The 10,890-nt window shown below is 44.0% G+C and overlaps 1 long non-coding RNA gene across 1 annotated transcript in view; it reads left to right on the top strand.

The window, feature by feature from the left end:
* Nucleotides 1–10,336, top strand: part of LOC107210173 — a 63,742-nt gene extending 53,406 nt beyond the window's left edge. Inside the window, exon 3 of the long non-coding RNA XR_001523865.1 lies at nt 10,257–10,336. This is a non-coding gene — a long non-coding RNA (uncharacterized LOC107210173). The remainder of the gene's footprint in view (nt 1–10,256) is intronic.
* The last annotated feature ends 554 nt before the right edge of the window (nt 10,337–10,890 follow it).

The raw sequence follows: 10,890 nt of genomic DNA, 5'->3' as shown, positions 1-10,890 counted from the left end.
AATTGTGCAATTCCAGCTGCAGGTGATGCAGTCCCATCCTCCCAGCTTGCTCCATCAATTCCCTGCTGGTTGTGCTTTTTGGGCCTGGAGCTGCAGCGGTGCCCTCGGTTCTGGGGCTGGGAAAGGATTGTTGTGTGTGCCTGAGCTGGGAGAGCTCGCTGACACTTTGTGTGGAGCTCAGAGCTATGTTCAATGCAGAATCTGCAAAATGTGAAAGCCAAAACATAAAGCATCATTCCAAAAACCTGTTTTTCTGGGAGAGTAAAGGAGACTCCTTGGGGAGACTCCAGTGGGGTTGGGATCCTCCCTCTCCTGACAAGCAGCACCCCCCCAGCTCCAACATAACCCAATATCCTTCCCCGAGACAAACAGAGCAGCAGCTTCATGCTCCATTTGCCATCACTCAAATGACCTTTTGTGACCTTCCCAGAAAGCCAAAGCTCAGCTGGAGGTCACCTTTCCCAACCCAGGCCCCTCAGGAATTGGTGTGTCTGAACCTGTGTCTGACCTGAGGGAGGGAATCAGTAGCTGGAACTGCTCCCCACAGCCCCAAAGACCACAGTTATTTCAAATAATGCTGGATTATGCCCCATAAATTCACTAAGGTGACCCAAGAGTGTTCATTAGAATTTATTTTAGCTACACTTATTGTCACTTAAGAGCCTAAACAAGGAGTGATGGTTCTTGGAGCAGTAACAGTAAATTCTGGTTACTGCAAACACAAATGCCTCATTACATCCAGTCAAGGTCTATTTCCCCTTTACAGCCATAACTGCAGGAAAGCATTGTTTTTAATTTATGGAGAAGGATGCACAGGAATCTTGCCTTCCCTATTTGCATAAACACGAGAGCCAATTAATCTCCTGTAAAAGATCCAGAGTGGAGGGAAAAATGTAGAGACTCACTCCAGAATGGCCAGGGGCACCTCCCTGTGGGACAGGGTGTTTTAAGGATGATCTGGTGCAGAGATAAGTACAAACAGCAGGAAAACGGACCATTCCTTATTGGAAGTGGAATTTTATGCTGTGTGATGCTTTCAGTGGAAGCTCATGCGTGGATTTCCATTTGCCAAAGGATGGGGGTGAAAGTGGTGTCAGAGCAAGAGGAATGGCCCAGGTAGCAAAATGTGCTGCATTTTTATTGCAGGATTATTTGTCTCATCTCCCCCCTGTGAAATGTGCTGTGATTTACCACAAAATCTTTCAGAGCCATGCTGCAGCATCCACGAGGGAGCTGTGGATGGAAAATGGAGCTCCAGTGTCAGGATTAGCCCTGCTGGATAAGCATCTTTTGGGTTTCATCCTTTATTGTGCTCCTGATAGATCACTCACCTATGTTCTGCTGAGCAGCCTCCTGACCTACGGATTTTTATGTGTTATGGACAAAAGAGAGGGAGGTGCAGCCTGGATGGGCAGAGGGCAAATGCAGATAACCAGGGAACAGCCCTTTCTTTGTTTCATTCCTCTCAGAAAACCTAATTCTGCTCCACACATAATTAATTGTAACAAGTGAGCAGCCACGCAGGTCAGCAGAGAAAAGGAGCCAATTAAAGAATATTTAGATGCTGTAAATATTTGGAGAGCAGTGGCTGTTCTGTAAATCTTTGCAGACACAGCAGCTTTGGCCAAAAATCCTCTTTCTCAAGCTGTTGCCTGGGCAGGAAGGAAATGCTGGTGGTTTTCAGAGCTCAAAGCAGGACTTGTGTGTTCCTGAGCAGGGAGAAGATATTTGTCTGTCCATTGATTGAATTTCACCTTAAAGTCCTTGAGCAATAACAGGAACAAACTCCAGGATGTTACAGCAAAACCTCATCTTTGCACATGCTGACTCTGTTTCCAGAAGGAACTAATTCTTGCAATAATTCCAATTTTTCCTGCTGTCCCCTAAAGGTTTGTATTTTTCAGCTCAGACCTTTAGCTCCATCCCATCCACATCTCAACCTATTTTATTGTTGCTGCAAGAGATAAATTTTGGATATTGCTCACATGAAATATCTGATGCTATTTTTTGATTCCTTGGACATGGCACAGCTGTTCTTTGCCCTCTCCAGGACTTTCAAGATCAGGAATTCAATGTATCTCTCAGGGCACAGCTATTTTTTTAGAGGAATTTTCCCCAAGAAAGGTTTTGGCATTAAAAAATGTGGAGTTCTTGTCTCCTCTTTGGAGAATCAGAGGGGAAAAAAAATATATATTTGGATTTTTGCAGTCCAAATTTGAATGTGTGATTTTGGTATTGTGTGTTTGCCTTGAGCAATGAGATCAATGGAAAGTAGCCTTTGGAAATCAAAATGAAAGGAGAAATTACTATTTTTTTATCTTAAGAGTTCTCCAAATTGTTGTTGTTTTAGACTGTGATTATTATTATTAGGATTTTTCAGATTGCTGGTTTTATTCTCTACAGAGAATTATTTAGGGGCCATTGAAGTGACAAATTCTTGTTATTTCTTTTGGTAACTGAGAAGTTTCAAAAGGCCCTGTTTCCAAAGGACTGGTGCTCTAAAAAGGCTTTTCCAGCTTGTCCAGCTCTTTCTGGTGTCATTCCCAAAAATCTTCATCCCTGCCCTGACCCCATTCCAGCTCAGTCAGTGGCAGCTTCTCTGTGCACACAGGGCTGGGGTTTTTTTTAAGTTTTCATTTGATTTACAAAAAGAAACCCAGTGAAACTGAGTTTTAAAAAATGTTAAATTTCTTTAGCTGTTATCAATAAAAGAAAACTATCAATAGCAGAAATAAAAAGTGGAGAAAATACATGGAAAGGCTTGAATTTCCTTGTTCTACTTGCCAGTTCCAGGAGTGTTGTGTGCAGTCATTCCAGGTACAGAATTAACCTGCAAATGTCACTTTGCCCTGGAAATGAGATGTTCCCTGACACGAACAGTGCAGCAGCATTTACATTTCTGAGAGAAGAAACACAAAATCCTCTTAAAACACCAAAAAAAATAATAAAAAAATCCAACTTTTGGTACTTCTTGAGTCGCTGTCTTTGCATCCTGAACTGAGTGAATGCAAATGATTATTTTGCTTTTCTTAATCACTGCAAATAATTCCAATGAATGCAGATGAAGCTCGTTGTCCTGCTCTGGCAGGGCTGGATGCATTACACGCCAGAGCTTTCTGCCTCCTATTGATTGATCCTTTGCAGTGGACCTTAAAAATCCATTAAGGAAGAAGTTGGATGATGTGAATTAATTCTAAATCCTTTGTTGGAAGGAGCAGCTGAAATAAAAAAAAAAAATTAAAAAAAGCCTTTTCAAAACCATTAATCATAACTTCAAATAGACTGCTAAGTTTAAAATCAACTTTACAGTAAATTGGAGGACAAGTCCAAGGAAGGTGTTTAAACTCCCTGTCCCAACATGCACTGAGGGTTTTCTCAAGTGTTTTTCTGGGTCTCTTTTCAATTTTTTTTTCCAATTTGCATTGTTCTGATAAGAATATGTTGATGAGCAGCCATCTGTGCCAATAATGGAGCAGCTGATTGCTGTTTAATTGATAAGATATGACACCACAGGAGGCTGCTGAAGAATAAAATAAATAAAGCTTGTTGTCTCCTCCCAGGTAGCACCATTAATCAAGCAAAACTTTGTTTAGAACAGAAAAAAAACCACCTATTTTTGAACTCCTCAGCTGTTATTAATTATTAAAATTAATTTTTATTGAGCAGGTTCTACTCCCTGCTCCCAACAACATCTCAATCTTAGCAAGTTGATGACTGGACTCGATGATCTTCAAGGATTTTCCAACCTAAACTTTTTATGAGCTGTGGATCACTGTGGAATACTTCTCCTAAAATTCTAAGTTCTTTCCCAGTGAGGAAAACCAGGAATTTTCTAAAACTTGAAGGTGAACTTGAAAAAAAACCCCACTGCAAATATTTCCCTTGCTCCCCCCAGGTCCCATAGCCAGCAGTAAATTGCCACCACCGTGGCAATGAGCCTGGTGAGCTGTGAAATAAAGATTAATCCTTCCCCTCGCCAAGAACTGCCCGTGCCTGAGACAGGCTGGAGCTCCACACTCCATTTCCAGGTGGTTACTAAATTCATTAGTGCTCGGTGGCAGCTGGAGAATAAATTTCCATGTTGATGACAGGGTGTGAGGAGCTGTGCTGCAGCAGAAATGGTGCTCAGCTCCTGCTGGGACACCTCAGCCACACAAAATCCCCGTCCTCACAGGGACGTGGCCCAGGGCAGAAATTCTCATCCTGCTCTGCCCCACTGAGGGGTTGGAAAAGGTGAAGCTTGTCCAAGAGATTGCAGGACTTGTGGGATCAGCACAGACTCTGAATGCAGATCCTTGTGACCAACACAGCCCCTAAAATTTTGTGTACAATGGCAGGAGCCTGCAGTTTTAATCCCCTAACATCTTTCCACACTATCATTAATTAGAATTATTTAGAGATATACATATATATAAAAACATGGAATGTCGTTCTGTGGGCTGCCTCCAAATCTAAATTTTCTAATTTATAATTTATTCTTTTTTTTTTTAAATTTTACATTCCTGCTTTGGAAAACATGCCACAAGCTTTGAAGGACAGCATACAGCACCCATTATAACACAGCATCCATAGCAGCTATGCAGAAAAAGGATAGGACTATTAAGGCTGACTATTATTCCTTTAGAAATTTGCTTTCCTTAATTTGCATAGAACTGCCTTTGATTAAAAATTACCTGTCACAGGAGTAGCTCAGTGATTTTTTTTTGTAGCAGTCATCATTTCTCCTAATGAGAATATATTTTATTCAAAGGTATGTTTTTATTCATTCGAAATGTTCCCTTTATTTTATTTATTGCTTGTAACTGAGTGTATTCAATTAGAAAACTGTACATCCTGCTGTGCTTTAACTGTTGGTAATTGAGCTGCTCTGCTGCATTTCTGTGCTGCAGGTTTGCTTGGGCAAGGAAGATGTCTGGGTTCTTCAGTCTGGAATAATTTTGTGCAGTTTTGCTCTAGAGAAGGTGAATTTTAGTCTCAGGGTTCTTGCAGTCAAAGGACAGCATTGCTGTGCAATGGGCACAGCTGGGAATGGGTTTTTTTCTTTCCAGTTTGGGTGAGCTTTAACTTGTTCCTATCAAGTGTTGTCAGCAGCATTCAGTTATAACAGCAATTAAATGAATAAATGTAGGGGATGCTCCGGGAGGAGTCAAGCAGAACTAACAGGACTCTGAAATTCAGGAGGTGGGACCCTGCTGGGCACAGACCTCTGCTCTTCTCTGGGGTTTTTAATCTTCTGAGTGAACAGATGAGAAATTAGGCAGTTGCAGCAAATGTCACTTTTTACTCACAGTCATTTTTTGGCCCCCGAGCTCCCTGCCTGGGTGCCACCTTTCTTTCTCTGGGTGCTGTCTTTGGATAAATGGCTGGTTCCTCTTCATCTGACATTTCCACCTTCTGCTTCCCAGAGGTTCTCTGTGGATCAGAGAATCCCAAACTGGTCTGGGTTGGGAGGGACCTTAAATCCCCCCCAGTGTCCCCCAGCCATGGCAGGGACACCTCCCACTGTCCCAGGAGCTCCAGCCCCAATGTCCAGCCTGGCCTTGGGCACTGCCAGGGATCCAGGGGCAGCCCCAGCTGCTCTGGGAATTCTGTGCAGGCTCCTGAGCTCTGCCACCACCGCTGATTTGCTGAGTTCTTTTTGCAGGATCTGTGTTTGTGGTTGGTAATGGCTATTGACTACTTCCTGCACTTTTTTGTTTATTACCTCCCAGTCATAAAATCTGTGCAGACAGCTCCTTATGGCTCGACCTTTACAAGCTCATCCCAGGGCTCTTCCCAGTGTCCCAGAAAACTGTCCCTGCTAAAGCTCTGGAGTTGTTACTTAAACAGAGCTTTTTATAGACTTGCAGTGCAATCTGCATTTCCCAGCGCTGGGTGCATTTCAGACATGCTCTGTGTCAGGAAAATTGCCTTTAAAAGCTTGGGGGGCTGTTCCCTGTGGTCCCTGTTCCCTGTGGTCCCTGTTCCTGACAGATCCCAGCAGATCAGGCTCTTCCCCAGGTTCCTGCTGGCTCCAGCTGCAGGGGCTGCTCACAGGTGTGACTCTCCCATAAGCTTTGACACCTCCTGACCCCAAAGGGCTTCACTGAAGGGATGGAAGTGGCCAGAGCAGCGTCTGCCCCAGCACTGGGAAATGCAGCTGCCCACAGCTGGCCAGATGTGCACGGGGAGGAGAGGCAGCTCCACACAGGCTGAGCTTCACCCACCAGCTCAGTGCCAGCAACAGCACCCACAGGGAACACCAGTGGAGAGTCTCCCCTGAACTCACCTCGCTCAGGGAATTCAGAGCTCTGGCATTTCATGTGGTTTTTTTGGCTTTTTTAAAAGCTGAAACAAAAGTTTTAAAACAGGGTTCTCGTGCTTGATGCCCATTTTTTTAGTGCAATTGTTCCCACTAAAATATAAAATTTGTTATGAAAGAGAAAAAGAGAACAAGTGGAATTGAGCAAAGCTGTCTGATTATTGATATTCTGAGATGTGTCAGTTTGAAGCCTTTTCAAACACATTTTTGGTTCTGCTCCAAGTGCAGTCCATCCCAGTGTTTCTTAAATGTCCAGAAATACAAAACAGAAACACAGAAAGCAAAATAAACCCATTGCAGGCTTTAACCTCTGAGCTCTTCTGAGAAATATGGGAAATGCAAAGGAAAATGTTTAGAATTGTATTGGCAAAATATAAATAATCACGAGATACAGAGAGATCCGAAAGAAATAACTTGCATGATTTTCTGTCAAGTTTTGAAGGTTATTGTGACAAATTGGAAGTGTTCTTTGGACACTTGCATTGATCAGTAGGAGATTTTGGAATGCAGATGGCACTATGAATATAGGATGTTATTTCATCTCGCTGCTCTGACAGCTGAAAGAAAATGGTGAAGGCAGAAAAAACCCCAGGATGAATTTTTCCAGGGCCAAATTTCCACTTAGTGGAGTTGCTTGGATGGTTTCGTTTTCTCACATGCTGAGAGGGAAGAGAGGTTCATCATTCCTCTTATTTTCCACGAATCATTAAACAATTAAGAGGTGAAATTAGCAGTGGGAAATGATGGGAAACTGGGGACACCAGTGCGGGAAAATCACTGGGTTTGAGGCAGAACATGGAATATTGGTACTGCATGTGTTGGGCTGTGTTTTTGCTGTCTTGGATGTGTCTCTCCAAGCTGGACACATAAAATCATTGTATGAGGAGGGCTGGAAAAGAGCTCCAAGATCATCAATTCCTACCTTTGACCCCCATTGTCACCTGAGCCATATCACCAAGGGCCATCTCTGGTTTTTTGGACACTCCCAGGGATGGTGACTCCACCACTCCTCTGGGGAGCCCATCCCATTGTTTAACCACTCTTGCAATGAGTAATTTTTCCTGATATCCAACCTGAACCTTCCCTGGCACAGCTGGAGGCCCTGTCCTTTGTCATCAGTTGCATGACAGAAATCCCCATATTTCTGTTGTGGTTAGGGGAAAATGTGACCCCTGCCCACAGCCATTGTTTTCAGAGCAAGAATCCTCCACTGTTTGGTGTCCTAAGCGTTTCTGAATCTAAATTCTGTTTTTATTTCCCTGTGCTCCCACAGCCTCCCAGCCTTTGGTTTTTCCATTTTGTTCCTTATGTAAAAGAGGAAAAACCAACTGGTTCCCCTGCCCACGTTCTGCTGGAGGCTCAGGGCTGACCCTCTGAGCAGAGCTTTCTTCTCCCAGGGTACAAAGCTTTGCTGGGAATTAGTTAAACCTCTGAGTCAGAGGAGTAATGAGTGGTTCTCAACAGCATTAAAAGGCAGAGAGTACCCAGGGCAGCCGGCATCAAGGAACACACTTTGCTCTAAAGAGCTGGATTTGCCTTTTCCCGAGATGCTCCGTCACTTCAGACGCCTCAAAATGGAAGGGATTTCACTCAGAAGTGCTCACACTTTATCCATCTGTAATTGCCTCCTGCTCCAGAGCCGTGCTTCAGCTGCCAGCTGCTTTAACCCAGCCACTCGCACACGTGGTCGTCTTCAAAACGCAGCGGAGCGTCGGCCTCCATCCGCCTTGGAATCCTCTCCTGCCATCCAAGGGATGCCAGCTGGGATTATTGGGCTCCCTCTCTCTGCCTGAGCCTGGACTCCTTCCCAAATCCCTCTGTGATACTTCAGAGCTCGGAGGCAGTGCTGGCTGGAAGGGTGACAGCTCCTCACCTGCTCTTAGCAGGAGGTCATTGGAGTAATTTGCACAAAATCCCCCAAATGCCAGTGTGGAATTTATGCCACTCTTTGTCAACGGGGAACTAAGGACGGCTTAACTTTTATGTTTAATCCATAATGAGGTATTGATCTCGTGACAGGAGCTGCTCCCTGGGTGCTGCCCCCGAAGCTTTTATATCTTGATAGACACCAATCATGTACAAAATAATTCACGTGTGCTAAAAAAGCAGGATTGTCTCCAGGAAGGAGCCCAGCCTCTCTCTTCCTGGAGATTAAGGACATGGGGATTTAACTGCAGTAAAATTGACTTGGATTTTTTTATTTTTTTTTATGTGGCTTCTGGAGAACTAAGCACAGATCATATTTAAATGATCTTAAAAATAGGATTATATCTCTAAAAAAAATTCAAAAGCAGAACAAAATGAGCTGCCTTCCCTCTGAAGGCTCTGCCAGCAAAGGTCCCCAAAGCTGTGCCAGCCCACGGTTGCTGAAGGCTCACAGTGAACTCCAGCTATTTATAACTGGGAAATTGTAACTGGACCCTTGCTGGATGAAGCCTGAACTTGAGGATTGGGATATTTTGTGGTTTTTCTCAGGGCTTTGCACAGCCCATCACAGCAGCTCCTTAGGGCAGGATGAGCTGGAGATGATGTGGGGGGGCTCCCTCCACGTCTCTTCACCCTTCTGCTGCTGCAAGGGAGCTCTGATGTGACCTTGGAGTTGTCTGTGCTCCACCACTGATTCCAGAAGCCATTTCTGCTTCTCTGAGGATGAATCTCAGATTTTCCTTGAGCACAGTTTGTGCCTGCACTGTCCACTGTGTTTAATAATCCAGAAAAAAATTGGGACTATGCGAACGGTTCTTTATTTCTTCCCTTCCAACAAAAAGTCTGCAGCGCTGCTTGGGAAGGTCAAGGCTGTTTGACACTGCCAGGATGCTGGTATTCTTGGAACAACCATCTGTTCAGAACACAGTGAAAAATCGGTTTGTGACTGCCCAAAGTCACTTCAGCTCATGAATAAAATTAAACAGAAAAGAAAGAAAGTACAGCAGTGTTTTACCATCAACAACAGAGAAATTTCCACTTGGAAAATTCGCTGTTTCTGTCCATGACTGTCCATTTCTGTCCATGAGTGATGGTTTGTTCGTGGAGGGATTCAGGTGCTCCTGGCCAAAAGGGGGATGTGGATATTAAGCCCTTGGGACTGTCACTGTGTGAGCAGAAGGAACTGGCCACCAGCTGAGCTGGAATGAATTGCACAGGGGCCCTGGGAGGGAGGGCAGGACACGTCCCAGAGCTGGGAATGAGCCTGGAAATCACCTGTGTGCTGCACCCCCAGCCCAGCCAGGAGCTGGTTTGTTTGCTCTTTTCCCTTTCTCTCTGCTTCATTTGTACATTTTATGAAATTGCTTTATAAACTTTGGCAGGCTGAGAGTCTTTTTTCCATGTCTTTGTTGCTTTTCTTTTTTCTCCCGGCAGTTTCAGTATTTCCTCCTCTCTGCCTTATTCTTTTTAATGATTTTTTACCAGCTGCCGCATTTTCATCTCTCACTCTGTTCTTCATCCCTTAAGGCAGGATCCAAAAATACGATCCAGTGACTTCTGCAGGTTTTGTGTTTTGCTGGTTGGCCCCGGAATGTGCCACATTTTGATCACTGTGTTTTGCAAAGCAAAGTGGACGCTGTGGCCAGGCAGGGATTGGTCTCTGCTCCCAGGTAACAAGAGATAGGGCAAGAGGAAATGGCCTCAGGCTGCACCAGCGGAGGTTTAGGTTGGATATCAGGGAAAATTCCTTCCCTGAAAGGGTGGTGGGCCAATGGGGCATCCCTGGAGGTGATCAGAAAATGTGTAGATGTGGTTCTCTGGGACATGATTTAATGGTGGGCTTGGCAGTGTTGGACAGTTGTTGGACTCAGTGATCTTGGAGGGCGTTTCCAACCTTGATTCCATGATTCTACTCACACACCAGCTTTTCTCTGCTTTTCCTTTGATAATTTGAGATTTCCTTGTTGCTTAAATTAGTGAAAATGCCTTTCCCTTGAAGCTGGTGTTGATTAATGTCTGTGTTTTCTAGGTGTGGCTCACCTGGATATTCACTGTGGGATATTCACTGGGATATTCAGTGCTGCTTTCTTGGAACAACTTCCTTCTACAGTGAGTAGAAAATCCCAGTAAAATACTGGAGGCTCTGTATAATGGTGTGGCTTAGAAAGGCCTGGAAGTGTCCAAGGCCAGGCTGGATGGAGCTTGGAGCCACCTGGGATAGGGGAAGGTGTCCCTGGCCATGGCAGGGGGTGGAATGTGAGAATCATAAGCTCTGGTGAGATATTATATATGGCAGGCTGCTGAAAATTATCAACATTACAAAAAAGCTTTCTGGTGTGGGAAGTTTCATTAAGAGTTACATCTCTGAGTTCAGTCCCAATTTCATAAGAGATAACATCTCCAGCTTCTTAAAATTTAATTTGATAGTTTATGAACAAAATAATTAAAGCATATTGTGGCATCAGTCACTTTTTATTTCATAGAAAGTCTGTATGAAAAAATAACCATTCACAGAGCAGACAGAGTTTATATTGGCCTGGAATTTCATTAGTCCTTATTGACAGAACATCCACTAATCCAAAGTAAATGGGAAGGAAATGATGGGAAAAATAATAAAGGGTAATCTTGACCTTGAGGCTATGAAAAATGGAAATTGGTGGAAA

This window comes from Parus major, chromosome 12, assembly GCF_001522545.3.
Source record: "Parus major isolate Abel chromosome 12, Parus_major1.1, whole genome shotgun sequence".
Lineage (NCBI taxonomy): Eukaryota > Metazoa > Chordata > Aves > Passeriformes > Paridae > Parus > Parus major.
The sequence above is the reverse complement of the archived record's forward strand: the minus strand, read 5'-3'. Positions and strand labels throughout refer to the sequence as shown.